Source organism: Oryzias latipes, chromosome 22, assembly GCF_053564925.1.
Source record: "Oryzias latipes strain Hd-rR chromosome 22, Olatipes_Hd-rR_3.1".
Lineage (NCBI taxonomy): Eukaryota > Metazoa > Chordata > Actinopteri > Beloniformes > Adrianichthyidae > Oryzias > Oryzias latipes.
Window position 1 is genome coordinate 2,622,259 of NC_136258.1, and position 13,297 is coordinate 2,635,555.

At 37.5% G+C, this 13,297-nt stretch overlaps 1 long non-coding RNA gene across 2 annotated transcripts; it reads right to left on the reverse strand.

Annotated features, from left to right (window-relative positions):
* Positions 1-1,127: 1,127 nt before the first annotated feature.
* On the reverse strand, positions 1,128-2,669 carry LOC105357006 (uncharacterized). Of its 2 annotated transcripts, XR_911037.4 has the most exons (3): positions 2,200-2,669; positions 1,825-1,948; positions 1,128-1,460 (listed from the first exon to the last, which is right to left on the reverse strand). It is a non-coding gene; the product is annotated as an uncharacterized LOC105357006 (long non-coding RNA). The 2 variants fall into 2 exon arrangements; XR_013653217.1 differs by having other exon boundaries at positions 1,825-2,669.
* Positions 2,670-13,297: the final 10,628 nt, after the last annotated feature.

A 13,297-nucleotide genomic window follows, 5' to 3' on the forward strand; every position in this document is an offset into this window, starting at 1 on the left:
AAAGACCAGTAGCTGTTAGAATTAACCTGCAACATGAGTCATACGTTGCATCCACGACTCTCATGTTCTGTTGGTTTTTTAAATCCAATAACTGCATGGTGTGCAGTTTGGTTTTAATTGGCCCAAATGTCAGTTTCGGTTACTTTTTATTTCAGAAATATGCATCGTCATATTGATAATTATAATCAAAGACCTTCAGTCCAAAACATATATAAAACACTTCACTATGGAATTACAGAACCTCATCAGATTATGATTGCAAAGTTTATATTTCCCTTTTAAAACATGTTGAAAGCATTAAAAAACTAATTACAAAAAACAGCAAGTTTTATTAAATTTATTAAAAGAAACAAAAAAACTAAGCATTAGCGCTAAAACAAATGCATAAGTTTTGAATACAGTTTTCTGCTCGTCTCCACAGCAGGCCACAGATAATATGCTAAAAAGGAAGCAAAAATAAATCTAGTTTGCAAAAATTGCAAAACTTGAATTTCTTATCAAATAATAAAATGTAAAACACATAACATAGCTCCTCTAATCAATACCACAACTCAATAACTGTTTTAGACCTTTATTCTATGTACTTTAATTACCAAATTAAGTCTACTTTAATGTGTTTGCCTTAAGTTTAAGGCACTTTTGCATTTGGCCGCTAAAGTGTCCTGAATAAGGATCTTCAGAGTAAATCCCTTGCAGTTCTCCCCTCTTCCCTGTTCCAACACATCCTGTAAAAAAATTAATGAATGAAAATCGTACAGATAAATGATCACAACACTCGCATGTGGTTTATGACTATTTAAATCAAAACTAATTGTTAAGACAGAATCCAATCATTCAGTTTTGTTTACTAGTGATGGGACGATGATACCTCAAGGAGTGTATTGACACACTAAACAAACTGTGTCGGCACTGTATTGATACTGTGTTGGTCACCCAATAGTGACCCCTGCAGTAGTTATGAAATCATTGCAGGTAAAGAAATTCCTTGTTCGTGTAAATTCTAAAACTGAGTTGGTATGTAAAATATAGCAAACTAGAGTAAAAATTCTGAGTTACAATTGTTTTACTTTTTATGTGCACATTTGTCAACTTTACTGTTAAATCATATGAAATAAAAGACAAAAAAGTGATTAGTTCATGAATTTTTATTGAGGAACAAAAGTTTTTGGAGTCTCTTTGCTCCAAGGCGATTTCTCCTCTTACACACCAGCTCCCCAGCCTTGGAAAATACTCTTTTGCATGGAACAGACGATGATGGTGAGCAGAGAGTTTTAAGTGCAAGTTGATGAAGATGTGGGTATATTTCCTGGTTCAATTTCCAATATTGCAAAGGATCTTGGTTTCTGGGTGTGTTTGTTTCTGCCAGGTAGCGTTGGACTTCAATAATTGAGTCAGCTGTTGCGTTCCTCGTCTTCTGGGTCTCTGCAACTCCAGATCTAATGTTTTCCAGAGAATGTGCCCTAAAAAAATAGGTAATCATTACTTTATTATCACATGATAATAAACAGGTGATACAGGAGCTCCCTGAATCCCTCATTTTCAACAAAGCTGAGTGGCTGACAGTCTTTGATCATATTGACCACTGCCTCATCCACTGCTTGCTTGTTAGGAACTGCAGCCCAAAAGGAACTATTTTGTCAAAAGCTTAATAAAAGGACTGTAATTTTACAAACAATATCAAATAGACATAAGACGACATGGTGGTATAGTGGTTAGCACTGTCGCATCACAGCAAGAGGGTTGGAGATTCGATACCAGGCCTTGAGCCTGTCTGTTTGCATGCATGTTTTTTTAGCACAATTTTTAGAGAGAATTTCAACATACCAGGGGTATTCTCACGAGTAGCTGCCAATTCTTCATTGCCATGCCGAGCTCTATAATGACTCAGCATTGATGAAGTGCTCTTATTGATATAAGATAGCTCTGTGGAGCAGAGCCGACACTTCACCTACAATAACATAAAAAGGAAATTTATCTGAAAACAATTCAAACCTCTTACCAGAAAATTGCATTAAAAAAAATAGGCACCCTATCTCATGATTACGAGATCAGGATCTCATAATTACATGATAACATGAATAAAGCAACTGTAAGGCTTTTTAACTGACTTTCATATGTATCACAGGTCATTGACTTGATAAACTGATAAGTGAGTGCAATGCGCCACCTTAAAAAATAGTAAAGGAGAAAAAGATTTACCTTGTTTGGCGTCACGAGATCAAAATTATTCCACACCGGAGAAAAAGATCCATGATCAAGCAAAACTCCATTCGACAAACCCACGACATGTTGATACAGTTTGTTTCCTTATAAACACACTTTGGCACGCCACATCCAAACGATACAGTTCCTGTATCGGTCACGTGATCCTTTCTTAAAGCAATACACGCACCGATACGAGGTTTCACTCTTGAGCTCTCGGCACTGTGCTGATGCACCAGTGTCGCTCGTCCCATCACTATTGTTTACCACGTGTGCTGTTTTTGTACAACTGTCCACATCCACAGCAGGTTGTACATCACATTGAAATTTTGTTTGTCGGAGGCAGGAAACCCATTCCATGTAGCTACATTTGTGGAAAACAAATTATGAACCACAGGTGAAGTTTTTATAGAGCTGGTGAGAACATACATAACTGTACCCTTAAATAAAGCACTTACGATCAAGTCTCTGACTTGAAGCTGATTGTGGACACATTTAACACCCTAACCCAGTATTAAATATGCCCAATCTCCTTCCAGGAGCACCACCTTCTTGAGAACTTCAGAAGGTACACATGTAAAAAACAGGTTAGGCGAAATAAAACATATGAAAATCATCAAATAGATTGGGGATAAGTTGGCTGAAATGTGAACATTGAAAATTAATAACATAGTGCATGTGTTAGTTCCTCTGGTGTGCAAGTGTTGTGTGTTCAGTAGTCTTCACTGGCTGGAGTTTAAGGAACTCATGACATTCATTATGATTGGTGCGCTCACCCTGTCCATTGGCCTGGGGATGGTAGGCTGATGAAATGCAATGTGTCATACCCAAAGTCTGAAAAACACTACTGTTGACCTGTAAACACATTAGTTAATGCCTTGAAAAATAAAGTACAATTGAACAGCTATACCTCTTTTACAAATTCCTGCAAAATACTGACAATTTTCTCTTGACACCTCCGGGGCAATTTTGCCACAACCCATTTTTTTAAAAAGATCTGTAGCTGTTAGAATAAACCTGCAACATGAGATTCAGTTAATTTTTGACATTCGTTGCATCCATGACTGTCATATTCTGTTGGTTTTTTTAAATCCAACAACTGCATATATTGACTTTGGATGAATTTATACACAGACACACGCTACAAAACTTAATGCTACCTTTTGCCCATTGCAGTGGTAGAAAGGGGACCAATCTGATCTCTCCCACGGACACTCCAAGCTTCCTGAACTTGGATGGGATGAAGAACAGGAGCATCAGTTTTAACTGTCTCATGATGCTGACAGCTGGGACACTCATCAACCTTTGAAATGGGGTATTAAATTAATTATAATAGTTTATTTCCCTCAAAGTATCTTGCATATTTGGAACAAAGTAGTAACTTCAAAAATAAAAATGCATCACAACTTACAAAGAACTTATTAGGCTTAATCTGGAGTTACAGTAAGAATATCCTAATTATCATTTGGAGGAACACATAGTTCAAGAAACCAAAATATCTTACCCACTTATTTACATCCTCCCGTGCAGTTTTCCAGTGGTAAGATGCAAAAACCTTCAATGTATGCTGTCTGCCATGATGACCCCCACTGGCAAGGTCGTCGTAGCAGCTCCTTAAAATGTCACAAATCTGCGCTTGAAACACGAGCAAACGCAGGTTGCCCTGACGGTTGTAACACAACTGCTTACCAGTAAATAAACACATTTTAATATCTGTGTAATGACCAATGGTAATAAAGTCATCTTTAAAAACAGTGGCATCTACGTGGTACAAAGGTGAATTCAATAGAAGTCTCACACACATAAAATCACAATGGCACTTACTTTTAATTGTGTAATTCTTTGATGTCCTTCGAAGGGTAGTCTTTCTGCTCTTGGGATATTTTGAATTAAGGGTAAGGCTATGATATGTGATATGTAGAAGTCATCCATGTTTCTCACGAAGAACTGCATTAGTGTAAAAACCAGAAGTCTTTACTCCAAATATGGATTTATTGCATCAGTTGTTCCTACACAAAATAATAATACATAATATTCAGAAGCCCACTGAAGAACTTTATTAGCAGCATCCTTGCAACACTAGACAAACAGTAGATTCACTTTTATGATTATATCTAGAAAATAACAGTTTGAGAGTTATTTTAAATTTATTTATTCATTGCACCTTAAAAGTCAGATGTGTTTTGGCGAGGGCATGAAGGAAGCACCCAGGCGCAGAGAAGAGGAAGCAGAAAGTTGCAGGGGAAGTAACAAAAACTACAAAACCAAAAACCACTGCTTAAGCAGGCAAGACAAACTACAAAACTCGAAAGGGAAACCAGCAAACTACACCGGAACATCATATTATGGACCAGCACAGGAGAAAGGGAAAGACAGGACTTAAATACATCCAGGACTGACGAGGCACAGGTGGAAACAATGAGGGCAGATGGGGACCAAAAGTAAAACTCGAAACACAACAGTAAAACCTACAAAATAAAACAGGAAGTTAACTCCAAACATAAAAAAACAAAAGACAACTACAAAACAAAAGTAAAGAAACTAAAACCGATACAAGATGAGGCTGAAGTTGGTGTCTAACGTTTTCGCTTCCACTTTGCCAATTATGGGTTAAGGACAAATCAATTTCAGTTTTTAATAGCTCCTACATAAAATCTTGTGTAAAAATACAATTTAATTCAGAAGCCCAGCTTAGCCTCTAGATCAGTGTTTTTCAACCAGTGTGCCGCGGCACACTAGTGTGCCGTGGGAGATGGTCAAGTGTGCCGTGGGAAATTGCCCTCATTAATCATTCACTGATCTAAAAACATTTTCCATCTCCAGGAAATCAGCTCTTTGTTCATCCAAACATGCTCTGATAAAACACTGAGTAGTTAGGAATATAAAAAATCTTAAAATTACTTTTTCTTTGTGTTTATTTAATTCTATTAAAGACATTTTGATAAGAATGACTGTACCGCGATTTACCTGCAGCTATGACAGTTTGCGGAAAAGTCCCGCCCCTTTAACTGTCTCCACCAATCATCCTTGAAGGCTTAATCATATGTCATCAGTCTGACCAATCAGAAGTGCTTAAAGTCTTCACTTCCTTGTTCTTAATTCTGCTGATAAAGTTGCTCAGTTCTAACAAAAATACCAGCTAAAGCTCGTCTTTAGCGGTGTAGCTTTCCACAGAGACTGGTGTCAGACCGTGGGCCAAATGAACAAAACAATGAAGCTCAGAGACGCGAGTCTGCAAGTTTTTGGCAGTTTCACACTACATCTCCCATGATGCATTGGCTTAAAGGGACAGCGCACAATGAGTTGTCCTTGTGAAACGTCTTGAAACCACAACAAACAAACAGTTTCTAAATTTTCTAATTTAACTTTCACTTCATCTGTTAGAAAAAACAGCAGCAACTTCCTGCTTTTTCTGCAACTATAATCACAAAAATGCACGTCAGATTGTGGGGGGGGCTGTCGATCAAGACAGACCATGAATTTCTGGTTTGTTTGTTTTTTTGGATGCTGGTGTGCCGCGGGATTTTTGTCAAGGTTAAAGTGTGCCGTGGCTCAAAAAAGGTTGAAAAACACTGCTCTAGATGTCATGGTTTGAGTTTCTTTCTATTGGTTTTTGCTTTCCGTCTTGTTTGAGTTCTGTTTCCTGTTTTAATTTGAAAGGTTTCCTGTTTTGTCATGTTCTTGAGTTTTACTTCCTCTGTCCCAATCTGCCCTGATCATGTTCACCTGTGTCTTGTCAGTCCTGTCTGTATATAAGTCTTGTCTCTGCCTTCCTCTTGGGCTGGTCCATTAATGTCTCTCATGTAATGTCTCTAACGTCTCTCATGTAATGTCTCTAACGTCTCTCATGTAATGTCTCTAACGTCTCTCATGTAATGTCTCTAACGTCTCTCATGTAATGTCTCTAACGTCTCTTCCCTAACTCCCTTCTGCCATGTATTCATGTTTTGCTCTCAGTAAGTCTAATTTTGTTTCCCTGCTCTGCAGCGCTTTTTGTAAGTTTAATAAACCCCTTGCCCTGGAACTGTGTGCCTCCCATCTCTGCGTTTTGGGTCCTTCCTGCTCACCAGCCCTCCCTACCTGACACTAGACTGGTACGTGAAATTTTCATGTACCAGTGAAAATATTGTCTGTTGTAGAAGATCCAAAACAACCGGGAAAAACTGGGACAGCTGTAAAAACATGATAAAGGTGTATACTTATATAACGCTTTTCTACCATCTGAGAAGGCCCAGAGTGCTTTACAGTCACAGTCCCCTTCACCCATCCACACACACATTCACACACTGACACCGCTTCTGCTGCTGGACATTGGCGCCAACCTTTAACCACCAGTACCTCGGCACCACGGCCGCGCCGGCACGTGAAGTTGAAGTGATGTAGGCCTTTATTTGTTTGGCATGGTTTTACCACAGTGTGTTAAATTTTAGGAAGATTTAGTGTAGAAATGAAGTAAACAGTAAAAGCTGAAGAAGGAAGTAGAGACTAAGAAGTCAGGAGAAAATCTGAAGTTATGCCATGTGTGAGTTTCAAAGAAAAACATGTTGAGAATTGTCAAATGTGGCCTCCAGTGCTTTATTTTAACTTTTTTTAGGTAAAATTATTGACTGAAAGTGTAATATAACAAGTGCAAATTTGCAAAAGCAGTTATTACATACAATAATACTGGTTACTTGTTTTAAAAGAATATTCCAGAGAAATTCTTGGTATGGCAGTAAAAGATAACTTTGGTATAATGCATTTTGAGGGTTTAGAGTTCTACAGTTTAAAGAAAGTAAACTGCTCAAAACCCATCCATTTTATGGCGTTAATAGATGAGCAGCAAGAATTCATTCATATTTTAGCCTTGTTTGATTATTTAAAAGTCCTTTGAAATAACTTTCTCTTCGTATAAACTTACAGAAAATGTCGTCACTTTGAATGACTTTTGGAGGATGCTGTGCCTAAATTTAGAGATGGACTTTCACAGTAGAGTCATGTGTCAGTATGATGGACAAAAACTGACCAGGGTTTGCTTCTGCTTAGGCTTCAACATGATATTTCTGACTCTTGATAGTACTACCTCTCCAGAAAAAAGTTTTAAAATATGGATCAAGCCATTAACAACACATCCTGTCTTTTTTATTAAAGCATGATACTGACAGCTTCAAAGGTATTGCACACTTTTGTTTAACTTGTTTATTTTTCCTGCAGAAATCATGAGAACGTCTGTCATTATAACTGTATAACTCTTCTTTGTTTTGCTTTTTTTCTATTTCAGTTAAAGCATGTAAAAGCCATCATGCAGATTTTCTTCAAGTGTTTTTTTAACTGACTGCTGTAGCTGATAGAAAACTATAAAAACAAAAAAAACAAATATTTGCTTCTATCCATAAATTTAGCAACCTTTTATATCTTGGCTGAGAGGAAAAATGTTTTTACAGGATGGTCTCTGAAGAGTGTTTCTATTTGTGTGTTTGTGTGTGTGTGTGTGGGGGGGGGGGGGTTCTTTGTTCCACTGTGACCCCTTCAGGGGTGGAAGGCATTTGTCACCAAGTTCTCTACCACCAGAAGGTCTAAGGGGGAACTACAGACTAGAGACATACTTTTCTGACAGAAGCACACGAATTACACTAAAGACTATAAAAAATGATAATTGAGTTAGGAGAGAAAGCAACAATACACCAAACTCAAAGCACTGTGTAGCCCACATTTTTTCAAAGTCAAATCTATTCATTAATTTTATTTAGTGGATTTTTTTCCATCAGCAAAGTTTTAAATGTCCTAAAACACTCGAACACTTAAGTCAAGCAATGCGAAGACTGGAAACTAGTTTTGTCGGCTGGTTTTTCACTTCAACCACAGAAGACAGGACAGGAGTTGCAGTCATAGCCGAGTGAGCCGCTGAAGATGAGACGTGTCACTACTCAGGACATTAGCTGCCAACTTCTTAACGGCCATTTTGGGAGCTGTGGTGCAGGCTGAAATCGATGTAGACAGCCTTGATCCCAGAACAACAGTCAGGTTTTTTTGGTGGACCAGAAATCTTAAAAACAAGACAAGTTTCAGTTGGCGAGCCGAAGAACCCAGGAGAGCAGACAGAAATGCTTACACTGACACATCCACTTCAAATCGTCATTCAAAATGTGGAAATCAGTGCACCTGCAATCGTTTATCTTTTCTATAAGGCCCTTGTTGGACTGCTTTTTGAGTGCGCACACCTTATGTACAAATTTCTGTTAGTTAACTGGTTGTTTCTTGTGGGCCATTGGGTCAATTTTCGGGCTCTACAAACAAAACGGGCGGCCATTGAATAAACATTGTAAGCTAAAACAGGTCAAACTCTACGGCTACCCCTTAAAAAACAAGTTTCAAATGTCCCTTTAATTGGAGGGGTAGGGACAGGCTGGAAGGGTCGGGGTAGAATTCAAATTGGCCTTAAGTCTTTCATATAGTGGAATAGAGCTGTGAAGGAAAAATCCCAAATCAAAATTCACGAGATTTGAACGCTTTTGACATTTCGCAACAAGCATCTTCATGTTCATGAACATGCTATTAGCTTTTATTGGCTTTTTCTTAAATGCACAATACACGCTTGGTGTGTATAAGAGAAACAATCAATCAATTAAACATATTTCTGCCTTAAAGAAGAATTTTAAAAAGCTAATCAAATGAATGAGTAACTGCAATACTGCTGGTTGGAAGTAACAAAGATTTATAAATTATATCCTTTTTTTAACATAAAAAATATATTCTGGTGTTGATGTTCCCCTGCACCTGTTGTATCCATGTCACACAGTGATTCACCTCAAAGGATGGAGCGAACTCAGCTTCCTCTGCCAGAGAAAAAGGAATCAGCAGGGATCCACTGCATCCATGGCGCCTTTGCTCTGCCTTTGCTCTGCGTTCAGGTGCTGCAGCTTCTTATTGTGACACAGCCATCACTGTAAATGTCCAGATTTTTTCTAAGATAGACAACAAGAAAGTAAAAGTACATTTTATGGGCTTTTTGAAAAATTAGGATGTGATTTATGTTTAAATGATTAAGAACCGCTCAAAAAATGCTCGTTCCCCTCCTGGGGTAAATTCACAGCAGCATGGCTCATCTGTGATGGCATATTCAATGCCTCTAATGTTACTTCTCAGTCTCATCCCTTAGGAATTGTCCCTGTTTAGTCTGTATTGATTCCTCACTAAGCTTTAGGTATATTGATTCCTTATTTGGCTTCAGGAATAGATTACCAGTCTGATGTTGCTCATAATCTAAACATGGGCTTATTGATTTCAAGCTGGCTGCAGCCTGCAGAGCTCCGGAGGTGTCGCAGACGTTGTGCAGCATGCATTGGGTTACCAGCCTCTCAGCAGTTCAGCGGATGGAGGATGAAGGATGGATGTGCTGGCAGCACAAAGCCTCTCACCTCAGGAAATGCTTCATCATTGAGGCTCTAATAGATTCTCTCAGCTTTAGGGAAGGATTTATGTTAATTAAGGTCAGGGAGTTGGCTGCCTCCAGAGGGATGAGAAGGAGAAAGTAACTGAGCAGAATGTAATAGTAGACAAGTAACAATATTTAGCAAATAAGTGTGTTTTTGATGATGATATTTGGATGCACAATCATGCATCATATCCAGAAATATGTATTTGATGTTTTGGAGTGACTTTTTCTACTGTGCTGCTTTCACTGATGCACTCTTTCTTTCATGTAGGAGGTATGGAATGAAAATCTAGGAAACCCCCCATGAAAAGTAAATTCTTTGATCAAATGTTTGGACAGAGCTTTCTCTGAGGCAAATGGAAACAGACTGAGCCCTTTGAGTAGATTTACGGCTCTGTCAGGCCAATGAAAAAGAAAATACATGAAGTCAGAGGTCCTGCAGTGCTGGCATAATGGCAGTTATTTTAGATCTCTCTCAACTTTCTTACTTTAGAATAAAGCAAAATTAATACTGAATTATTTTCTGTAATTTGATAGCTATATCATTTTTTTCCAATTTTACAGAATGTGTTAAATTTGCTGAAATTGTAATTCCTTTATGTTAAACAAGTTGAAAAACTACATTCCTTCTAGTCTTTTTTAACCCTTGTGCTATTCTAGGCACTTTAACATTGGCAGTTGGGTCATCTAGACCCACTAGACAGTGCTCTGAACCTTTTTTCTTCAATGATTTGTGATCTTCACTGGTGTCCATGGATTACATGAAATCTTTCCACCTTTATCCACCTTTGTCATGGTAGGGAGAACACGTCAATGGAAGGGGGGGGGTCATCTAAGATAGCACAAGGGTTAAAAAATAATTTATAAAAAAAAAAGTGGTCAGTATTAACTAGTGTGTTCTTACATTTGTCGGGGGGGGGATAGGAATGTTCCATGAATAATCAGTGTTAGGTGAAATCCGTGAAGTAGGATTATGGATGTTTTAAGGCCATGAAACTCCTTACTATACACTTTATACACTTTTCTCACGTATTTCAATTCAATTCAGTTTTATTTGTATAGCCCAAATTCACAACAACAGTCGTCTCGATGGGCTTCGTATCGTTAATTGAAGAAGTAAAACATAAAATCAAAAGGATCATGAATACATAGAATTCAATAGGAAAATACTAAAATGAACTAACTAAGCATAATAAACTAAACTGGGATCCATGCCCTTAGACCCCCCTTTGCAGTAAGGAAAAAGTCCTAAAAAAACTGGATTCTGGAAAAAACGAAGAAACCTCAGGGGTGTCCACATGAAGGAGGGATCCTCCCCCAGGACGGACAGGCAATTTACCAGAACTCATAAAGAGGAATTAATGTATCTAATTCTACAACTATTTAAAGTCCAGCAGATGAGCTTCGTCCAGATGGAGTTGGGGGGACAGTCAAGGGCGCGAGTCGAGCCTGAGACAGGATCCACAGCCAGGTGTAGGAGCAGGAGCAGAGGCGAGCCAGAGACGAGGTACACGGTCAGGAAAAGGAGCACGGATGAGCCAACTGGAATCATTTTGGAGTTTTTATTTCAAAATTGTTGGTTTTGTTCTCATGTTATGTTATTGCCAATTGCATCAACAGGTCTATGTCCTTCAGGAAAAAATTCAAACTTAGAGAAGTGCTGCATTCATGTGGTGTTGGAATGATCGAAAAAACGATTTTCCAACTCGGAAACACACATGACCATGAAAAAACAACAAATCTTGTGCTATTTCAAAAACATCTTTTGGCCAAACCAGCAAAATTAAGACAATTACTACAGACTGAGCTGTAGCTGCAAAATCTTCTGCTTATATTGTTCAGAAGAAATAATTGTTATAGTGTCAAAGGTTTGAGATAGATTTCACTCTAAATTAATTCAATGATGAACATCTGGTGCAAATTTAGAGACATTATTTGATTTGACCTATTCATTTATTTCAAGCATTGTAGTCAAAGCAATAAAGAATTTACACATATTTATCAAAATCATTACAGAAATGTTACAGAAACTAAAAGTCATGCAGAGCTTGATTTATTGCTTGATGAGGAGCGGGAAGAAGTGATCTTATATAATCCCACCTCTACTGAGTTCATTCATTTGATAGTTTTACAGTTTTTGTAATCCGGTTCTGATCTAATAGATTCTCTTCACGTTACAAAATCCAGCGCCCATTAATGATTGATTATCTTCTGAAAACATTCATTCATGAATTCAGTAAACAGTAACCATAATGTAATAATCATTGATTATCATTAGAACTCATTATCACATCAAACTATTAATTATTGCTACACATTGCAGATCAAGTAAACCAAATCAATAGCTTATTGATTATAACTAAAACATTTCAGTAATCATTAATGCACATTACAATGTAACACTCAGTCGGTTGTAATTAAAAGATCTTGTGTGAACTTGATTGTGGTGAAATAATCAAACACCTGTTGATCCTTAAACCCTCTTATCTTTATATCGGGAAATTAGAGTTTCTTTATACATTTTCTTGAATATTTGTATATTTGAACATAGGAATGGGTTAAGTAATGAGCACAAACAAAGTTTAGTGCCACTCACAGAAACTTTTCTTTGTGGTTCTTATCAGTTTGATCTTGAAGTTCCTACATCCCCTCAGTCTGTAGACTCCTTCATTTTCTAAGAACTGTTTTTGGATTTTGAATGGTAACGATTTCCAACTGGCTCTGTATAAAAGTTGTGCTGTGTAAAAATCCACAAGGTTATACGGCTTAAAAGTCTAGATTGATCAAATAAATAGTTTGTATGATCAAGATATCCAGCTTTATGTGCAATTCTGACGGCTCGTTTTTGAAGTAAAAAGAGAGGATCTATCTATTGTTGTATTCTAATATATGTTTATTTATTTACGATCGAAATTCTTTTTGAGACTTTAGTTTTTATATTATCTACAGTTTTTTGAGAGAGCCACAGAATTAGGCAGACTTAAACTGAGTTTATCTTCTCAGGACAATGGTTGGTACAATCCTAGACTATAAAGTACACAAACAATTACAGAAGGAGTTTTTATTGTTGTTTTACTGTACATATTACTTTAATGCATTAATTACATGTTTAATTGCTTGATCTAATAACGCTCTACTTTTAGTTATCTTTGTTTAAAGATTAATTAACAGTAATAAACCTTTTTACAATGACAACATCAAGTCCCCACCTGACTGGTCGCCTCCCAGCTCTCTCCACAGAACTGGTGAGCAGCCTGTCCACAGCAGGAGTTGATAAATGGCTCAAATTACTTCTTGACAGAATATGTTCTTTTCTCCAGGTGGTAATTATATAAAAAAACTCCAGACAAGAGTAGATTTATTTGCTATTTTTGCACATGCGGAGAACAGTTAATTGCAAGTGAAAGGCTCAGTTCTTAGACAAATGACTTTACATTTTGATGCACATAACTCTGATCTTTGACCAAAAACTCAATCTAATGCAAGAGCTGCTGACTGTTCACTGTAAATGTATTATGTACTTACTTGCACTGCTTAAAAACCAATACAAAAAATTCATCCTTGTATTAAAATGTATCATTTTGTGTTTATCTGAGTTTGCTACAGCCAGCATTGCGAGAAAGAAGAAGCATCGCTTAGTCTTAAGCTGCATTCACACCGGATGCGATTCGCACGTCTAAT